The sequence below is a fragment of the Apium graveolens genome, chromosome 5 (genome assembly GCF_009905375.1).
Source record: "Apium graveolens cultivar Ventura chromosome 5, ASM990537v1, whole genome shotgun sequence".
Classification (NCBI taxonomy): Eukaryota; Viridiplantae; Streptophyta; class Magnoliopsida; order Apiales; family Apiaceae; genus Apium; species Apium graveolens.
In genome coordinates, this window is record NC_133651.1 from 68461310 (window position 1) to 68481433 (window position 20124).

The following is a 20124-nucleotide window of genomic DNA, read 5'->3' on the forward strand; positions in this document are numbered from 1 at the left end:
AATGGAGAGGATTTAAGTGTACTTAAATTTTATGTTTAATCGTACAAATACCAAAATAAATAATATATCGAAGATATCCTTTTAATCTTCCCCTTTTTGGTATTTACCAAACAAACATAAAATTTAAAATTTTCAAGTGTGTGCTTCCCCTTGGTGTATGCATGAGTTTTAAAATATTTTTACACATACAGGACATCATTTTATATTATTTAAGTATTTATCATATTTTTTATGGTATTTATTTAGGAGTTTTTAAAGTGGTCATAATTAATGGTGTTTAATCCTTAATTAAAGTGATTAAATAATGATTAAAAGAAAAGGAAAATATATATTTAATATATATATATATCAACTGAGATTTGAATGAATACTAGCTTGTGTTTCCTTCCCACTTGCAAAAAAACACAACCTACTTGCCATGTCATCAATCCATGTGATACACTCCATCCACCATTCATTCCTTCTCAAATCTCAACCATTCAATCCACCCAACTTCTCCTATAAATAAACCCCCACCCCAACCCATTTTCTTCAAGCTAAAGAGCCACCAAGTTGCTGGGATTTTTTCAAGAAGTGCTTCTCTTCATCTCCTTCAAATTCTATACACACACTTCTTCTCAAAAACCTTCTCTCTCTTCTATATACTTACATATATACAAGGTTTTTGAAACCCAAGCTTAGTTTCACCCAACCAAACTTTATCCCACCAAGTGAGCTCATCCACTACCACTTTTCACCTCCCTAAGGGCTGCCCAAGTTCGACCAAAGTGCCAAAATCCGGCCGAACCTCCGGCGAATTTTTCCGGCGAACTTTTCCGACCGTTCTTCAAAAGTGGTAACTTTTAGCTTCTTATTTGAGTTCTTTTTATTTGAAATTTGTCATTTTTCTACTTCATCTTAAGCTCTAATACAAGATCTCTTATAAACAAAGTTCTCAAGAGAACTAAGATTCGAACTGGGAATTCGAATAAGTACTTGATCTTCACATAAATCATCTCAAAAAGAAGATCTATAAACAAAAGTAGTTTATCTCCAAAGGGGATATTATATTTGACCAAAGTTCATGAGTTAGCCAATTATTTTTATTATTGGATCTTGGCTAACATTATTCGTGCACATAAAATATTACGAAGTAAAGTTTTAATCCCTTCTAACATCTCTAGTGTTCCGGGGGATTATAACTCGATCTATAAACACTTCATAATTTGTCAAATATCAAAACGGATTAAGTTCACAAGTTAGCCAATTACTTGCACTTTATTTAATTGGATCTTGGCTAACACATTTCGTGCACATAAATTATTATGAAGCATAGTTTTAATCCCTTCTAACATCTTTAGTGTTCCGGGGGATTATAACTCGATCTATAAACACTTCGTAATCATCCGTTAAAATTAAGGACGAATCAAATCCACGAGTTAGCCAATTACTTTCACGCTATTTAATTGGATATTGGTTAACATATATCGTGTATATAAACAATTACGAGTCATATTGTATAAGCCTCTTCTAACATCTTTCAGTGTTCTGTGGGGTTATACTACGATATGTATAAAATACTCGTAATTATTCGTCCAAACTTCAAAAGCACAATCTTAATCCAATTACTTGCACTAATTTAATTAGATCTTGGTTAAGACTCATAAAATCTTATAAACGTGCTTGAAGTTAAAAGAGTATACTTTGACCTTATAATCGTCAATATACAAGTATACCTTAAAACCTTAAGTTGATATACTTAAAGGTAAATTACAACTCCGAGGTTGTAATTTAAGTATTCTTCGATCTATAAATACTTAATCAAAAGAAGAAGAATATTAAAGAAGTCATAATCCATAAGTGCTTAACATAAAAAGGGACTTCTCATATTACTCTATAACTTTATTAAATATATAAAGGAGTAATTATAAATATAGTTGACCATCTTGTATTATTCTTAAGTCAAGTATTGTTATTTAGTTTTAATATTCCTATTTGAATATTATACTACTTGTGGGCTAGTACAGTAACATACTAGTTCAAACCATCTTTTCTGTACTTGGTTTGTTTCATAGATTGTCTTATTAGTTTTGTAGTGAGGTGAAGTGATGTGAGGTGATTCTCGTTCTAAGACCCAAGTCCTAGACGTACTAACGGGGAGTTAGTAGTCTTCGCACCATGAAGAAGAGGAAAGACCCAAGACCGGATCACTCAGATCCAAGACCGGAAAAAGCTAAGGAAGCCAAGTCCACACAAAGGCTCTACAACAACTTTGAAGAAATAACGGGGAGTTATTTTCTAAGATAAGTTATGTAGGTAATACATTTATTTTGAGGTGGTGACCCTTGTGTTACACACCAAGACAAATACTTGTAAAGGGTGTAAAGGCTTCTCCGCCTACTAAAGGAGCGATTTTATTATAAGGGAAAATCTCGAGACCGGGAGAAGAGCTCGGGGACTGGAGTAGGGGTGAGCTATTAGATATATTTGATAATGTCATGTCTAATATGATTTGTGTTTAGTTTTCAGATCTTACTTAATAGGACAAATCAGTACTTATACTGGAGTCAGGACTTAAGATATCAGAACTTAAGTTGTCAGAACTTAAGTTATCAGGAGATATTTATCAGGAGATAATATCAGGACTTAAGGAGACTTTCAGATAAGGAAGGCGGCTGATTGAAAGGAAAGAAGATCAAGACAAACGCAAGAAGAGATATGCATGAAGAAGGAATTCTATGAAAAATAGAATACTTGGAAGAAAGGATAACCAGTTGATATATTTTAGGAAGCAGAATTATATTTCATATCAATTAGAACATTATCTTGTAACTGTGTAGTATATAAACACAGACATAGGTTTTACACTATATGTGTTATCATAATCGAAGTTATTATTTATTGTAACCCTAGCAGCTTTCTTGATAATCTATTCATCACTGAGAGAGGACAGTTCCATATTGTAACAAAGTTTAATAAAGTTTGTTTTCTGTTACTTGTGTTCTTTAATTCAATTTGATTGTGATAAACACTGTATTCAACCCCCTTGTACACTGTGTGTGACCTAACAAGTGGTATCAGAGCCGATCTGTTAACACACAAACAGTTTAAGATCCGAAAACAATCATGTCTGAAGAAGAAGAAACTCCAACCAAGCCCACCAAAACTAAAGAACCTCCAAAGACTCAAATCCATAGTCGATATGAGACTATTAGAGTTCCCATACTGAAACCATATGAATATTCCATATGGAAGGTGAGGATGTCTATGTTTCTGGAAGCTATTGATCCAGAATACCTTGATAGAATCAATGAAGGACCATACAAGCCAACCAAACTCTCTGTTGTAGTTGCAGGTGAACCAGCAAAGTCTGTACCAAAGGAGAAGAGTGATTGCACTGCTGAAGATATCTCATCAATTGCTAAGGATGCTAAGGTACGACACTTGCTGCATAGTGCCATTGATAATGTAATGTCAAACAGGGTAATCAACTGCAAGACTGCAAAATAGATATGGGATGCTTTGAAGACAAGATGCCAGGGAACTGATTCAATTAAGAAGAACATGAAGACTATACTCACTCAAGAGTATGAGCACTTTGACTCAAAGCCTGATGAGTCATTAACTGGATTATATGACAGATTTGTCAAACTCTTGAATGATTTGTCACTAGTTGACAAGGAATATGATCTTGAGGATTCAAATCTTAAATTCCTGTTAGCTCTTCCTGAATGTTGGGATTTGAAGGCCACCACTATAAGAGACAACTATAATCTTGAAGAAACAACTCTTGATGAAATTTATGGGATGCTCAAGACTCATGAACATGAGATGAAACAAAGAAGCAAGAGAAAAGGAAGAAAGTCAAGGACAGTTTCTCTTAAGGCTGAGGAGAAATCCCCCAAAGCAGCTGCCTCAAGGAAAGGCAAGGGAAAAGCTCTCATCACAAAGTCTGATACTGAATCATCAAGTTCTGATACTGATGATGACTCAGAAACTGAAAGCTTACCTGAGATGGATCCTGATGAAGAGATGATGAAGCTGTGTGCTCTTATGGTGAAAGGAATCACAAGGATTGCATACAGGAAATTTAGAAAGGGAAAGAAATTTTCCAGAAAAGGTGCAAGTTTTGATAAGAAGGGTTTCAAAAAATCTGAAGGCAAAGGAGGAAAGTTTGACAGAGGAGATTACACAAATGTCAAATGCTACAATTATAATGAGAAAGGCCACATATCTTCTGATTGCAAGAAAGTGAAGAGTGACAAAGGCAAGGCTCTTGTCACAAAGAAGAAAAGCTGGACAGACACTTCAGATTCTGAAAGTGAGGTGAACTATGCCTTGATGGCAAATGCTGATAGCAGTTCTGATGCTGCTGAGTTAAAGGTACCTCAAACTACTTACGCCTTTCATACTGATGATATTAATGAGTTGAAAAGACATCTTAAAACCATGTTCATTAGTTATAGAGATCAAACTTTAACATGTGAAATATTAACTTCTTAAAATCTTGCTTATAAGAAGAGGAATGATTATTTAGAAAAAGAGTTAGTCATGTTCCATCAAACTCAGAAAGATAGAGATGATGCCTTTTATGTTAGAATTGAAATACTTAAAATAAATGAATCTCTAAAAACTGAGTTAGAAAAGGAAAAAGAGATTATCAGGACTTGGACTAACTCTGGCAGAACAACTCAGAATTTGTTAAGTAGTGGAAACTGGAAAGAGGGCTTAGGTTATGGAGATGATAAGAATGATAAGGGAACTGTAGAGATTGAGCCTATAGTTGTTAAACAAAAGCCAAAGGTAAATCTTGTTAAGTTTGTAGCTGTAAAGTCTGATATTGATAAATCAAAAGTTAAAGAGAAATTAACTTCTGACAAACCAAAACAGGGTAAGCCAACTGAAGTAAACATAGGCTTCATGACAAAGAAGCAGCTTAAGCATAAGCTGAAAGATGTTAAGAATGTAAACAAGGTAAATCCACCTAGGAAAAATAGGAATGGAAAGGAAGGTGTGAATAAAAGTAACAATTATAAGCCTGTTCATAATGCTCCTAGAAAAACATGTCATAACTGTGGAAATTCTAACCATCTGGCTTCTTTTTGCAGGAAAAATAAGAACATAAACTCCTTACCTTCAAAGTCAGGAGTTAAGAGTCAGTCTGTTAGATATAGGCCACAAAATCCTTGTTTTCATTGTGGTAGTTTATGGCATTCCATTTATACTTTTAAGGAATATCATAGTTTGTACTATGATTATTATCAAATAAAACCTTCTTTAAAGAAAGTTAGCATTGTTCCTTCTAGTGTAAGTTCTGATGCAAAGTCTGATAGTGTAAATGCTGATAAGAAAAATGTTAACATAAACTCTGATGCTAAATCCGCTGCAAATGTTAACAAACTTAATAAGGCCAAAGGATCCAAGCAAGTCTGGGTCCTTAAAACTAATCATTAATGGTCTTTGTGATTACAGGGCAACAGGAAAAACATCCTAGTTCTGGACAGTAGATGTTCAGGACATATGACTGGAAATAAAGTGTTAGGTCACACACACTGTAGAGGGGGTGAATACAGTGTAAAGTACAATCAAATCGAACTTTAATATCACAAGTAACAAAAAACAAACTTTATTGAAACAATAAACTCTGTTACAGTATGGAACTGTTACCTCTCAGTGATGAACAAATATCACGAGAGCTGCTAGGGTTAATACGAATAATCTTCTCGAATATGATAACACTTATAGTGTAAACCCTATGTCTGTGTTTATATACTACACAGTTACAAGATAATCGCTAATTGATATGGAATATAATTCTGCTTCCTAAAATATATCAATCAAATATCTTTTCTTCCAAGTATTCTATTCTTTATAGAATTCCTTCTTCATGCATATCTCTTCTTATGTTTATCTCGATCTTCTTTCCTTTAATCAGCTACTGTCCTTATCTGAACGTCCTTCAGCACTTAAGTTCTGATATCCATCTTCTGATGATTATCTCCTGATAATATAAGTACTGATATCCTTAAGTCCTGACTTCCAGTAAGTACTGATTTATCCTGTTTAAGTAAGATCTGAAAACTAAACATAAATCATATTAGCCATGACATTATCAAATATATCTAACAATATCCCCCAACTTGTAAATTAGCATAATATACAAGTTTAACAGATATTTGATGATGTCAAAAACATTAAGTACAAATGCATGAGAATTAGACTAGATAACTACAACTTAAAGTCCTTAAAGCTTTACCAACATTTAACTTCTGATAACAGCTTCAGTCTGTACAAATATCAGAATTTAATCAGTTGTAGATCTTGACTTGGCTTCATCTTCTGATCTCTCTGATGTCAGGAGTTGATCTGAGATAGTTCTTCAACAAACATCTCTCAGCATATCTAAGTTCATCAATCATTCTCCTTTTAGCATCTTTAAGCTCTGCATTATCTTCACCAATTTGAAAGATTGCAGCCCTGAGATCATTAATCTTTGCTTTTCTTATATCCTGATCCAGTCTGATCAAATATGCTTTATCAGACTCAAGATTGAATTCCACAGCCCTGTAACCTAGAAAGGTAGTTATAATCTTAGCAGTGTTGGGCTTCATTTCAACTATATCACCCTTGTGATCTCTGTACTTTGGAACATATGTGCTGTCAGACTTAACAGAATAAAGCCTTTTCTGTCTCTGAATCTGATCCTTCAAATAGTTTGCAGCACTTTCTGTTAATCTGTCATTCACTTGAAGTAAGAATAGTACATGCTCCAATTCTTCAAAATACTTCAATGGAATGGCATTTTGCCTTATATGATAAACCCTACCATCTATCATGAAGTACAACAAGATGTGTTCTTTCAAGTAGGTATGGTAAACTATTTGTACAGATTCCAGTTGATTCAATCTTTCAGGAGTTGCTCCAATACCTGGTTCACTCAAAGAAGTTGGATCATTGGTAGTGTTCTGTATTCTTCTTTCATCAGCACTTCCCAATCCAGTTTTATCTCTTGCTTCCTTTCCAGTAACTACTCTTGCTTCAAAACTACTTGCAGCAGTCTTCAAAGTTTAAGTCTGTTTTGCTTTAGTAAATCCTGGTAGGAGTGTCTTTGATCTATCTTCTGATATCAAGTTAACTTGAGCTATGTCAGAAGTTACTTGCTTCTTTGGAATATCAGAACTTACTGTCTCTTGACTCTGAACAACTTGAGCCATGTCAGAGGTTGTTTTAAGAACTTTTCTTGAAGTCAGAGCAAGATCATCCTTTTCATCAGTGATTTCTTCATTTTCAGGAGGCACATAAACCTTGATAGGTTCACCAACCTTTTCTTTACCCTTGGATATTGGATCTATCTGCGGTTGTGATTTAGCCAATGTTGCTTCAGTATTTATCCTTTCTTTTATCACAATGCCTTTGAGTTTTGGAAGTGTCTTTTTACCAGAAGCTTCAGATTTAGATGTGACTTTCTCTGATTTAAGTCTGGCTTCTTCTTCCATTAAACTCTCCAAGTCCATTCCTGAATTTTCCCGAAGAAATAACTGTCTTGACATTTCTTCATCAAGATCTAAAAGTTCATCAGAACTTATCCTTTTACCAGTAGCAGAACTAATTCTTTTCCCAGTATCAGAACTTATCCTGTAACTTGTGATTTCAGCTTTTCTTGATGAGAAACCTCTACCTTGACTATGACCTCTACCCATTCCAGAGTTTCCTTGATCATCCTTTTCATCATCCTTCCCTTTCAGTGTCTTGGCAGTCTTGCATTTGGATTTAATTACTCTCTCCCCCTTTTTGGCATCAGCAGGTAGTAGAAGAGAGACAAGCAATTCCACCGAGGCTTGGATTTCACTAAGTTGAGATTGCTGAGAAGCTTGATTTTTTAGAATATCATCAATCTGAGCTTATTGTTTCTCTTGAGTCTTCTCAATATAAGCAATCCTGTCAAAGGTAGGTTGGAAGAACTTCTTCTTATCAATCTTTTGAACTTGTTCATGTTTGATGAATTCTTCCTGAATCTTGTGTAGCTCTGCATGAGTAGTTGAATGGAGACCTTGAAGATGTTTAGTACTCAATGCAGTGACTCTAAGCTGGGTTTTGAAATCATCAGTATTTAACATCTCATCAGCTTTTGTCAATTGCTCAGCCAGATTCTTTGCAGATGGAACACAAGTAATTGAGTTCCATTCCTTAGTCCACTCCTGACCTGCAGGAGTTTCACTCCAAGGTACTGGTGCTTCTCTTGTAACAAACTTTTTAACAAGTTCAGATTTAAGAACTGTTTGTTGAGGGGCATGTCCTGAAGGACCTGCTTCATCAGCATCTACATTTGGAGCAGCATCACCAGTATCTCCAGCATTTGCAGCATCAGAACTTACAGAATCAGTATCTTCTGATAGAACAACAGTGTGAGTAGCAATGGAGGCTTCAACATCCTCTAAGTGCTGATCTAGTTCCAAGTTCTGATCAACAACCATATCATGATGCTCACCTAAATTCTGATCATCAGCATCTAGATGCAGAGAAGGTGTAGTAGAGAATTCTGGAGTTTGAGCAGCATCGGTAACAGGTGTTGGTGATGGATTAGTTGCTGTTGGAGCTTCTAAGTAAAGTACTTCAGGCACAACCAAGGTCTGAATATCTATATCAGCATTTGTGCCTGTATTAACAGGAGATACAGACTTTTGAACAGGAGACACAGATGGTGTGTTGGCCTTTTGAGTAACAGCTTCCTGAGATGGAGTTGATGGAGAAGTAGGGACTGGAGCAAATTCCTTTTCTTGTGAGATCAGAGATTCCTGATCCCCTTCCTTAGCTGCTGCTTCTTCATCATCTGAAACTGGCCTTTTTGCCCTCTGTTTCTTGTATCTCTTTGAAGATATGGATTCCTTGGGAGTTTCATCAACAGTCATTCGTCTAAGCCTTTTGAGAAGCCTAGATCCCCCAATTACAGAATCCTTCTGAGAAGGAACTTTCTCAGCTTCTTTGACAACAGGTTCTGATGTAGAAACCTGTTCCTCACTGTCAGATTCATCTCTCAAAACAATCCTCCTTCTCTTCTGAGGTGTTTGAGGAACAGTCTTTGTCCTCTTAGGCTTGGAAGATGAAGGCTTCACAAGAGGTTCTGAGGATGAGGGTTGAACTGTCTCTGAAGTTGAGAGATATGATCTAAGATATTGCCTTAGTGTAGATTGAGTAGTATGGGTGGTAGGTGCTGATGGTTGTTATGGTGTGTGAGAGGTTGTTGTTGGGTGGCATCAGGATAAACAGATTCATAAGTATCGGGATCATCATTTACTAAGATCTGTTTTACAGACTGAGGAATCTGTAAAGGTCTAACCACTGGTTTCTTAGTGTCAGCATGTACCAGGTCATTAAAGTATCGTTTTGCAACTTTAAAAGGTGGAGTTGAGGTACTGGTTAGTTGAGGTTCATCAGTACAAAAAGTATATATAAGTTGAAAGAATCTAGCAAAGTAGACAACATTCCTATCCTCCATCATCCTATCCCCAATAAAACCTATTATAGCCGTTGCAAAATCAAAATGAGTTTGGTTAATAATGGCATACCTGATGTGCTGACTCATTATAGGGATGGCATCAAAATTCGAACACTTGTTCCCAAAAGCTTTAGTGATGCAGTCGAAGAAGAAGCTCCATTCCCTTCTGATATGAGCCCTTTTCAATTGCCCAAGCTTTGCCAAACTCTGTTCATACCCCAAACTGGCCATTAACTCCTGAAGAGCCGATTCCTCTGGAATTGAAAAAGTACATCCTTCTGGGAGATGTAGAGCCTTGCGTATTGTACCAGGAGTGACTGCATATGAAGAATCACCCACTTCGAAAACAATACTAGGAGTACCATTTGGACCACCATTATCAAAGTTTCCAGTCCTCCAAAGTGTCAGAACTTGTTGGCTTGAGAATACTGAAGGTTGGGTCAATGCATACCCGATTTCACTGTGTGCAAGAAGGTCTTGCACAAAATACAATTCAGACGGAGCTTCAGCATTATCAAGAATAGCAGCATAATTGTTTGGAACAAATTTAGCTCCATCAATGATTCAATCCTTAGGTGCCATGAAAGTAATCGAGAGGTTTAAGTGCCTGTTAGGTGTTTGATAGAATGTCTATATGAAAAACCAACGTTAGAAGAAGAAAGAGAGTAAAAGCAAGTAGAGAGAAAAAGTATGAAAGGAAATAAAAGATTAAAAAATCTTCTCTCTGTCTTACTTATACTTTAAAAAAAATGTAACTGTTGGACACCTGTCAGACATGCAGTAAAAATGAATAGTTAATAGGCACGAGAAAACAGTAATCATTACTTACCCACTTGCAGTTTTTCAAGGAAAAATTGTTCCACTTACCCAGTTATTCCATTAATCAAGGTGAAACAGTTTTAATTCAAAATGGAAACTGTTCCCACTTATTGAATTATTTTTCACTGCAACATCAATATTCTGAAAAAAAATTGAGTGAAAATGACCATAATAAATCGGACGAGCAAGTACTGATAAAAGAAAATCAGAACCTAAGTTAAAATAGAATTTATGTGGTCATCAGAATATGAATATGTATCAGGATTTATCAATACATTAATTCCACCTCATCTCCCCAGACTTGGAAAAAGAAAAACATTCATTGGAAAGAGAAAACATGGTTTAATGCGCACAAGAAGCAAGTAAAAGTTGACTGTTCATGTACGAGTACCACTATCCCTAACTATAGTGACTATTAATCTTCTACTTCAACAGTATTCAGGTTTAAACTAAGACTGTTGTCAAATTTTATCCACAAATAAGTCAAGTAAAGAATCAGACTGTAATATCATAACTTAGACTTATATCGGAACTTAACAGTCATCAGAACATAATTTCTTAACTCGAAAAAGGAATGCCTATTTTAGTAAGTCCTCACACAAATTCTGATTTATATTCTTCATAACTTAATCATCAGAACTTGTCCTCAGAATTTGTGCAATGTGACACAATGACTGTTCATCTTAAACAACATAGATCCCCACAGTAATTTTCATCATTCATATGAAGTGGTTAGTGTGTGCATTAAGCTAAATATCAGACAAAGAGAAAAGTCTGATTCACTTCAGTACATCTTAGAAATAAGGAATAACTAAAACTTTACTAAAAACCTGTCACTATTCTGAAACCTACTATTGAATGAATTCATGCTTGAGTCCACCTCAACTATTTTGTGCTAATTTTATGAATCTTTTTAAATTCTATTATACAGTGGCTTCTCAGTGTAAGTGAGTCACGACTGCTTATCAGAATTTATGCTATTATCAGAGTATTTCTCCAGTAATCATAGAGTGTGAAAAGTCACTAAGAAAATATTTTATTTGCTTTTCTGATGCATATTACTTAATACCAGCAATGCACTTGGGTCTTCCCTTCCACATTTTTACTATAAATCTCAAAGGAGTACCTGATTTTTAATCCTTGTTTCTCTTTCTTTTTCTTTTGATAAGTGAGGTTTATCAGCACTTAGTACATTCAACAGATTTACTAGCATCAGAATTTAACAGATGAGTAGCATTATTCTAGTTTGTGACTTAGTAATAAGATAGACAAAGTAAACTCAACTAAGCTCAATTATCAGAATTTGCTTGTGTCAATAGATTTCCACAGAAATAATTACTTCTTACATGGGATCCCTTGTTTATTGAAGACTACTAGGTCAGCATCTAGCACAGTTATCCTCATAGGATTGAATAGTTACCTAAAGAGACATATCTCTATCAGAGTTTAGAAACATTGATCATACAACAGTCAGTACTTATACATATTTTTCAATTAAGCAGAGAATACACAAAGAGATTGAATTCTGTAAATACTGATCATAAAGTCTGATGCAACAGAATAAAACTAAACAGATTTAGAGAAAGAACCTGAAACCATTCCAAGTTCATTTACCAATCTTGTGAAAGTAGCTTCACACAATGGTTTTGTGAAGATATCTGCTAGTTGTTGATCTGTTGGAACAAAGTGCAATTCCACTGTACCTTCATCTACATGTTCCCTGATGAAGTGGTACCTAATGTTGATGTGCTTTGTCATAGAGTGTTAAACTGGATTACCTGTCATAGCAATAGCACTTTGATTATCACAGTAAATAGGGATTTTAAAATATGTTAACCCATAATCCAGTAATTGATTCTTCATCCAAAGAACCTGTGCACAACAGCTTCCTGCAGCAATATATTCTGCTTCTGCAGTTGATGTGGAAATTGACTTTTGTTTCTTGCTAAACCAAGAAACCAATCTGCCTCCAAGAAATTGGCAGCTTCCACTTGTGCTTTTCCTGTCAATTTTGCAACCTGCAAAATCTGCATCTGAGTAACCTATTAGTTTAAAATCTGATTCTCTGGGATACCATAATCCCAGATCAGCTGTTCCCTTAAGATACTTGAAAATTCTTTTCACAGCTGTTAAGTGAGGTTCTCTTGGATCTGCTTGAAATCTTGCACAAAGACAGGTAGCATACATGATATCAGGTCTACTAGCAGTTAGATAGAGTAGAGAGCCAATCATACCTCTGTAATCAGTAATATCTACTGATTTACCAGTATCCTTATCCAGTTTTATGGCAGTGGTCATGGGAGTGGATGCACTTGAACAATCTTGCATTCCAAATTTCTTCAGCAAGTTTCTTGTGTACTTGGTTTGACAAATAAAGGTGCCTTCTTCATTTTGGTTGACTTGAAGGCCCAGAAAATAGCTAAGTTCCCCCATCATACTCATCCGATACCTTGACTGCATCAGTTTGGCAAACTTCTTGCAAAGTCTGTCATTTGTAGACCCAAAAATGATATCATCAACATAAATCTGGACCAGAAGTAAGTCCTTTCCATGGTTGAGGTAGAACAGTGTTTTGTCTATAGACCCTCTGTTAAATCCACTTTCCAGAAGGAACTGAGCTAAGGTCTCATACCATGCTCTAGGAGCTTGCTTAAGTCCATAAAGTGCTTTATCAAGCCTGTAGACATAATCTGGATATTTGGAATCTATAAAGCCTAGAGGTTGTTCAACATATACTTCCTCCTCCAATTCTCCATTGAGAAAAGCACTTTTCACATCCATTTGAAAGACAATAAACTTTTTGTGAGCGGCATAAGCCAAAAATATCCTTATGGCTTCTAACCTAGAAACTGGTGCAAATGTTTCATCATAATCAATTCCCTCCTGTTGAGAATATCCTTTTGCAACCAGCCTTGCCTTATTCCTTGTAATTATGCCATCACTGTCAGTTTTGTTTCTGAACACCCACTTTGTACCAACAACAGATCTATTCTTTGGTCTTGGCACTAGGGTCCAGACTTTGTTTCTTTCAAATTCATTTAACTCTTCCTGCATTGCTTGCACCCAATCAACATCTTGAAGAGCTTCTTCCACTTTCTTTAGCTTAGTCTGTGAAAAGTACCTGTTCTAGTTCTGACACCTGCATCAGGATTTCCAATTATCAAATCAGGTGTATGTGATTTAGTCCACTTCCTTGCAGATGGAAGGTTTTCTCTAGAACTGGATGCCCCCCCCCCATGATCCATGCTGTCTTCATTTTCATTTTCTGATGCTCCTCCTGAAACTATGCTCTCTGAGTTGGATTCTTCAGAATTTAGATTTTCAAAACTATCAAAACTTGGCTTATCAGAACTTGACGAATCAGAACTTGAAGAGCCAGATGTATGTTCTGATGCTTCTTGAGATGTGGTATGTTCTTGAGTATGCTCCCCCTGTATAGGTGCATCTTCCTTTGGCGTAGTCACCACAGTTTCAATAACATCAGAGTTTAATCCATCAGAGTTTACAGTATCAGGACTAAGACTGTCAGGATTTTCAGTATCAGAACTTGAGTCTTCATTTTCAAATCTCAGCTGATCATGATCAATAAAATCTTCAAGACCAGTAATATTCTTGTCATCAAAAGAGACATTGATAGATTCCATGACCACTCTTGTTCTCAAATTATAGACTCTGAAGGCTTTTATGGAAAGTGGATATCTAATAAAGATTCCTTCATCAGCTTTTAGATCAAATTTAGATAGCTGTTCAGGATGACTCTTGAGAACAAAACACTTGCATCCAAATACATGAAAGTACTTCAGATTTGGCTTCTTTTTCTTCACCATCTCATATGGCATTTTTCCTTGCTTGTTAATGAGTGTTGCATTTTGAGTAAAACAAGCAGTCTGCACAGCTTCAGCCCAGAAATAGGTTGGAAGCTTTGCTTCTTCAAGCATTGTACGTGCAACTTCAATGAGAGTTCTATTCTTCCTTTCAACAACTCCATTTTGCTGTGGAGTTCCAGGAGCAGAAAATTCCTGCTTAATTCCATGGTTTTTGCAGAACTCTTCCATTATCAAATTCTTGAACTCAGTGCCATTATCACTCCTTATGGTTTTCACAGAATCTTTGACCAATTTATCCAGATGTTTGACATGATCAATCAAGATAGATGCAGTTTCACTTTTTGTGTGCAAGAAATACACCCATGTGTATCTGGTGAACTCATCCACTATGACCAATGCATATTTCTTCTTTGTAATAGACATGACATTCACTGGACCAAATAGATCAACATGTAGTAGATGATAAGGCTCAAGAATTGATGATTCAGTCTTGCTCTTGAATGAAGATTTTCTTTGTTTGGCCTTCTGACAAGAATCACAAAGGCCATCAGGAGCAAATACTGACTTTGGCAGTCCTCTCACAAGATCTTTCTTGACTAGTTCATTTATATTGTTGAAATTTAAATGAGAGAGTTTCTTGTGCCAATTCCAGCTTTCTTCAATTGATGCTCAACTCATCAGAAAGATTGCAGAACCATCAGTACTTGTTGAAATCTTCGCTTCATTAATGTTACCACGCCTGTATCCTTTTAGAACAACTTTGCCTTTGGATTTACTCACAACTTCACAGTGTTCTTCAAAGAAATCATCATGATAACCTCTGTCACAGATTTGACTTATACTCAGCAGATTGTGTTTAAGTCCTGAGACCAGAGCTACTTCTCTAATGATGACATTCCCAAGATTAATATTGCCATATCCCAATGTTTTTCCAATGTTGCCATCTCCATAAGAAACACTTGGGCCAGCTTTCTCTACAAAGTCTGATAGCAGAGCTTTATTTACAGTCATATGTCCTGAACATCCACTGTCCAGAACTAGAATATTTTTCCTGTTGCCCTGCAATCACAAAGACCGCTAATGATTAGTTTTAAGGACCCAGACTTGCTTGGATCCTTTGGCCTTATTAAGTTTGTTAACATTTGCTGCGGATTTAGCATCAGAGTTTTGTTGTGAATATGTTATGTACTTGATGATTACCTAAACAAAACATCTAAGTAGATTTTACTTAGTGAAATAATGTAGCACTCGACGGATAAGAATTATAGTCCCGACGGATGACTCATTATAGTCCCAACGGATGATTAACTTATTATCCATCGAGTGAGTAGCTTATATAATAATAAGTTTGTAGCACAGTGTTGTATGCACCTTTGTATAGAATCTGGAGTAGCATATAAGTCATGTTGACTTTAACTAGATATGCAGAATAGGTTGATTAACTGTACATAAGCAATGTCTTATAATTCTGTATAAGTGAAATGAAGTCAAGTGCCAAAATAGCTACCAACGGATGATTAACAAAGCTTCGACGAATGACCAAAATAGCTACCAACGGATGCTTAATTAAGTCATCGACGGATGATCTGAAAGTCGACAGATGATCATATCAAGATTCAAACATCAGTTGAACAGTGAAAGCTGACACACAGCCGTTAAGTTGGATACAAGTACACTGTGGAAGCCCATTAACTGGGTAATAGAGGACGAAAAGCAGCAAAGATCAAGACTGTTAGATTTTATATTTGTTCAGTTCTTTTGACTTTGTAATCTTGGTAATATATAAACTAAGAGAGTAGCAAATAGAAAAATAACTGAGATAGCTAAGAAACAACAACAGAGAAATCTTTGTAAGCACTATCTTTAGCATTTCATGTGTTCTTAGCAGTTCTATTTTGTGTAAGCAGCTGTGAGCATTTCTGCACACAGAATCCTCTCGATATATTAAATATATCTCTGGTGGAATTGTTTAAATCCACCAAAAAGTTTTTAAAGACTCTTATTTTTAATTACTTATATTTTGATTCATTCAAGTTTACATTCCGTATTGTGCTAATCAAAACAAATATATCCATAATATAGTTGAACATTTTTATTTCAAGAAAAAGGTTCAAGAATTCCATTCAACCCCCCTTCTGTAATTCTTGCTATATTGTTAAGGGACTAACAATTGGTATCAGAGCAAGCTCTTAATCTATAAAGAGTTTAAAGATCAAAACAATTCAGCAAGATGAACAAGAAAGATGTTGGAGTCAAGATTCCTTTTCTTGATAAAGATAATTACCATCATTGGAAGGTAAAGATGCATCTTTATATGCTTTCTCAAGATGAGGCCTATGTGAACTGCATAGAAAGAGGCCCTCATGTTCCAATGAGAGCTGCAACAAGAAATGAACCATCTTTTCCAAAGCCAAGGCATGAATGGTCTGATCCTGATATTGAACAAGTCAGGAAAGATAAAAAGGCCATGAACATTCTGTTCAATGGTGTTGATGCAGACATGTTTGATAACATCATCAACTGCAAGACTGCCAAGGAAGTTTGGGACACAATACAGATAATCTGTGATGGTACTGAGCAAGTAAGAGAAAATAAAATGCAGCTCATGATTCAGCAATATGGGCATTTTCACAATTAAGAAAGTGAGTCACTCACTGACATTTTTAGTAGATTCCAAAAGCTACTAAATGCTCTTAAATTGTATGGAAGAGTCTATCAGACTAAAGACTCCAATCTGAAATTTCTCAGATCTCTTCCAAAGGAATGGAAACCAATGACAGTCTCATTGAGAAACTCACAAGATTATAAGGAGTTTACTTTGGAGAGACTGTATGGCATTCTGAAGACCTATGAGCTTGAGATAGAGCAGGATGAAAGAATGGAGAGAGGAAAGAAGAAAGGAGGATCCATTGCACTAGTGGCTGAACTGGAAAAGGAGAAGGAAGTGAAGATGGATGATGTGGAATTATCTTTAAAGGCCTGTGAAAGCAAGGGTAAAGGGCTAGCTGCAGAAAGTGAAGATTCATTGAGTCAAGATGACATGGAGGACATTGATGAGCACCTAGCATTCCTTTCAAGAAGATTTGCCAAGCTCAAGTTCAAGAAGAACTTTGGAGCTGCCAAGCCAAATAGAAATATGGTGGATAAATCAAAATTCAAGTGTTTCAAATGTGGCTTGGCAGGGCATTTTGCAAGTGAGTGTAGAAAGTCAGATTCCAGTAAGAAAAGATTTGAGTCTGTGGATTATAAGCAAAAATACTTTGATCTACTCAAACAGAAGGAAAGGGCTTTTATTACACAAGAGAATGACTGGGCAGCTGATGGTTTGGATGAAGATGAGGATGTCAGCTATGTCAATCTAGCCCTTATGGCCAAGTCTGATGAAACAGAGACAAGTTCCTCAAGCAATCAGGTAATCACTACAAACCTTGCACATTTATCTAAAGCTGAGTGTAATGATGCAATAAATGACATGTCTACAGAATTATATCATTTGCATGTTACACTTAAGTCCCTCACTAAAGAAAATGCTAAAATCAAAGAAAACAACTTGTTTTTGAGTGAGAGGAATAATGTGTTTGAGTCTTAGTTTGTTGAGTTTGAGAAACTAAAAATTGAGTGTAGAATTGCCAAGGAGGAATTAACTGAGTCCTTGAAAAAGGAAGAAATTTTAAAGAAGCAGCTCGATTGTGAACAGGAGGTGATTAAAGCATGGAAAACATCCAGAGATGTTCATGCTCAAATCACCAAGGTTCAAGGAATTGAGTCTTTTTGTGATGAAGCCTGGAAAAAGAATAAGGAGAAACTAGAACCTATTTTGGTAGATGGATTGCTGACAGATGTAGACTCGACGGATGATGAGAACTATCCGTCGGATAACAAAAAGTGTTATCCGTCGAATGATAAAAATCCTCATCCGTCGGCTGTGAGCAAACCCATTAGCAAAGCCAAATTAACCAAGCTAAATGAAAAGTATGGGTCTGTTTCCAAGAACTTTGTTTCAGGAGAGTCAAGTCAAGCCAAGAAAGGGAAGAAGGCTAATGTTGGTCACATGACTGTCAAACAGTTAAGTGACAGACTTCAGAAGATAGAGGTAAAAATAGGGACTAAAAGGAAAAAACAATAGGAATGGTAAAGTAGGGATTAACAAACATAATAACTACACACCTGACAAATATGCTCCTAGAAAAATCTGTGTCAAGTGTGGTAGTGTAAATCATTTGTCTGTTAATTGCAAATCTGCCATGCCTACTCCCATGTCTGTTCAGCCTCAATTCTCTAACATGAATGCCATGCCTGTTAATGTTATGGCTACACAGAACATGAATGCACAGTTTGCTAACATGCCATTTGCACCTAATCCATATTATGCTGCATATAATATGCCTCAAATGCCATTTAGCATGCCTTACTGGAATAACATATTTGTACCAAGCATGCCATTTCCTGTTAGCCATAACATGCATGATAATTATGTTGCATCTAGTGGTTTCAAAGGCCCAACCCAAATGACTAAGGAAGAATCTGAAATTCCTAAGTCAAATGAGTTAAGACCTAAGAAACAGAAGAAGAAAGCTAACAAGGCAGGACCCAAGGAAACTTGGGTACCAAAATCAACTTGATTTGATTTTGATGTATGCAGGGAAACAGAAGGAATCTTTGGTACTTGGATAGTGGTTGTTCAAGACACATGACTGGTGATTCTACCCTGCTCACAGAGTTTGAAGAGAGAGCTGGCCCAAGAATCACTTTTGGAGATGACAGCAAAGGTTATACTGTGGGATATGGCTTGATTTCAAAGGACAATGTCATCATTGAAGAGGTTGCCTTAGTGGATGGTCTCAAACACAATCTGTTGAGTATCATCCAGCTTTGTGATAAAGGCAACTCAGTAACCTTCAACAAAGAAACCTGTGTTGTGATTAATAATCAAAACAACAAAGTGGTTCTCACTGGTGTGAGAAGAGGAAATGTGTATCTAGCTGACTTCAACTCAACTAAAGCAGAATCTGTAACTTGTCTTCTCAGTAAAGCAAGTCAAGATGAAAGTTGGCTATTGCACAAGAAGCTATCCCATTTGAACTTCAAGACCATGAATGAGCTGGTAAAGAAAGAGCTAGTTAGAGGCATTCCTATGGTGGAGTTTACAAAGGATGGACTGTGTGATGCCTGCCAAAAAGGGAAGCAGATTAAAGCATCATTCAGGAAGAAACTTGATTCAGCAATTGAAGAGCCTCGACAACTGCTTCACATGGATTTATTTGGACCAGTCAATATATTGTCAATCTCAAAGAAAAGATTTTGCCTAGTAATTGTAGATGATTTCTCAAAGTTCTCTTGGACCTATTTCCTAAAGTCCAAGGATGAAGCTAGTGAAATCATCATCAATCACATAAGGCAAGTTAACAATCATCCTGATTTCAAAGTTAGAAGAATCAGGAGTGATAATGGAACTGAGTTCAAGAACTATATCATGAGAGCATTTTGTGAGGAAAAAGGAATCTTGCATGAGTTCTCAGCAGCAAGGACTCCACAACAGAATGGAGTAGTGGAAAGAAAGAATAGATCTCTTATTGAAGCTGCAAGGACAATGCTTGAAGAATCAAAACTACCAACATACTTCTGGGCTGAAGCTGTAAACACTGCATGCTACACTCAGAACATCTCTCTGATTAATCAAGCAAGCTGCATGACACCTTATCAATTGTTCAAGAACAAGAAGCCAACTCTGAACTTTCTTCATGTCTTTGGCTGTAAATGCTATATTCTGAGAAATCAAACTGATCAAAATGGGAAGTTTGATGCTAAAGCAGATGAAGGAATTTTTGTTGGATATGTTGTTGGTAAAGCATATAGAGTCTACAATCTAAGAACCAACATTGTTGTTGAATCTATACATGTTGTGTTTGATGATAAAAAGATTGAAGGACTAAAAGATGGAGATTACCATGAGAGCCTCAAATTCGACAATGTTGAGATGGTCAGTGATGAAAGTGATGATGA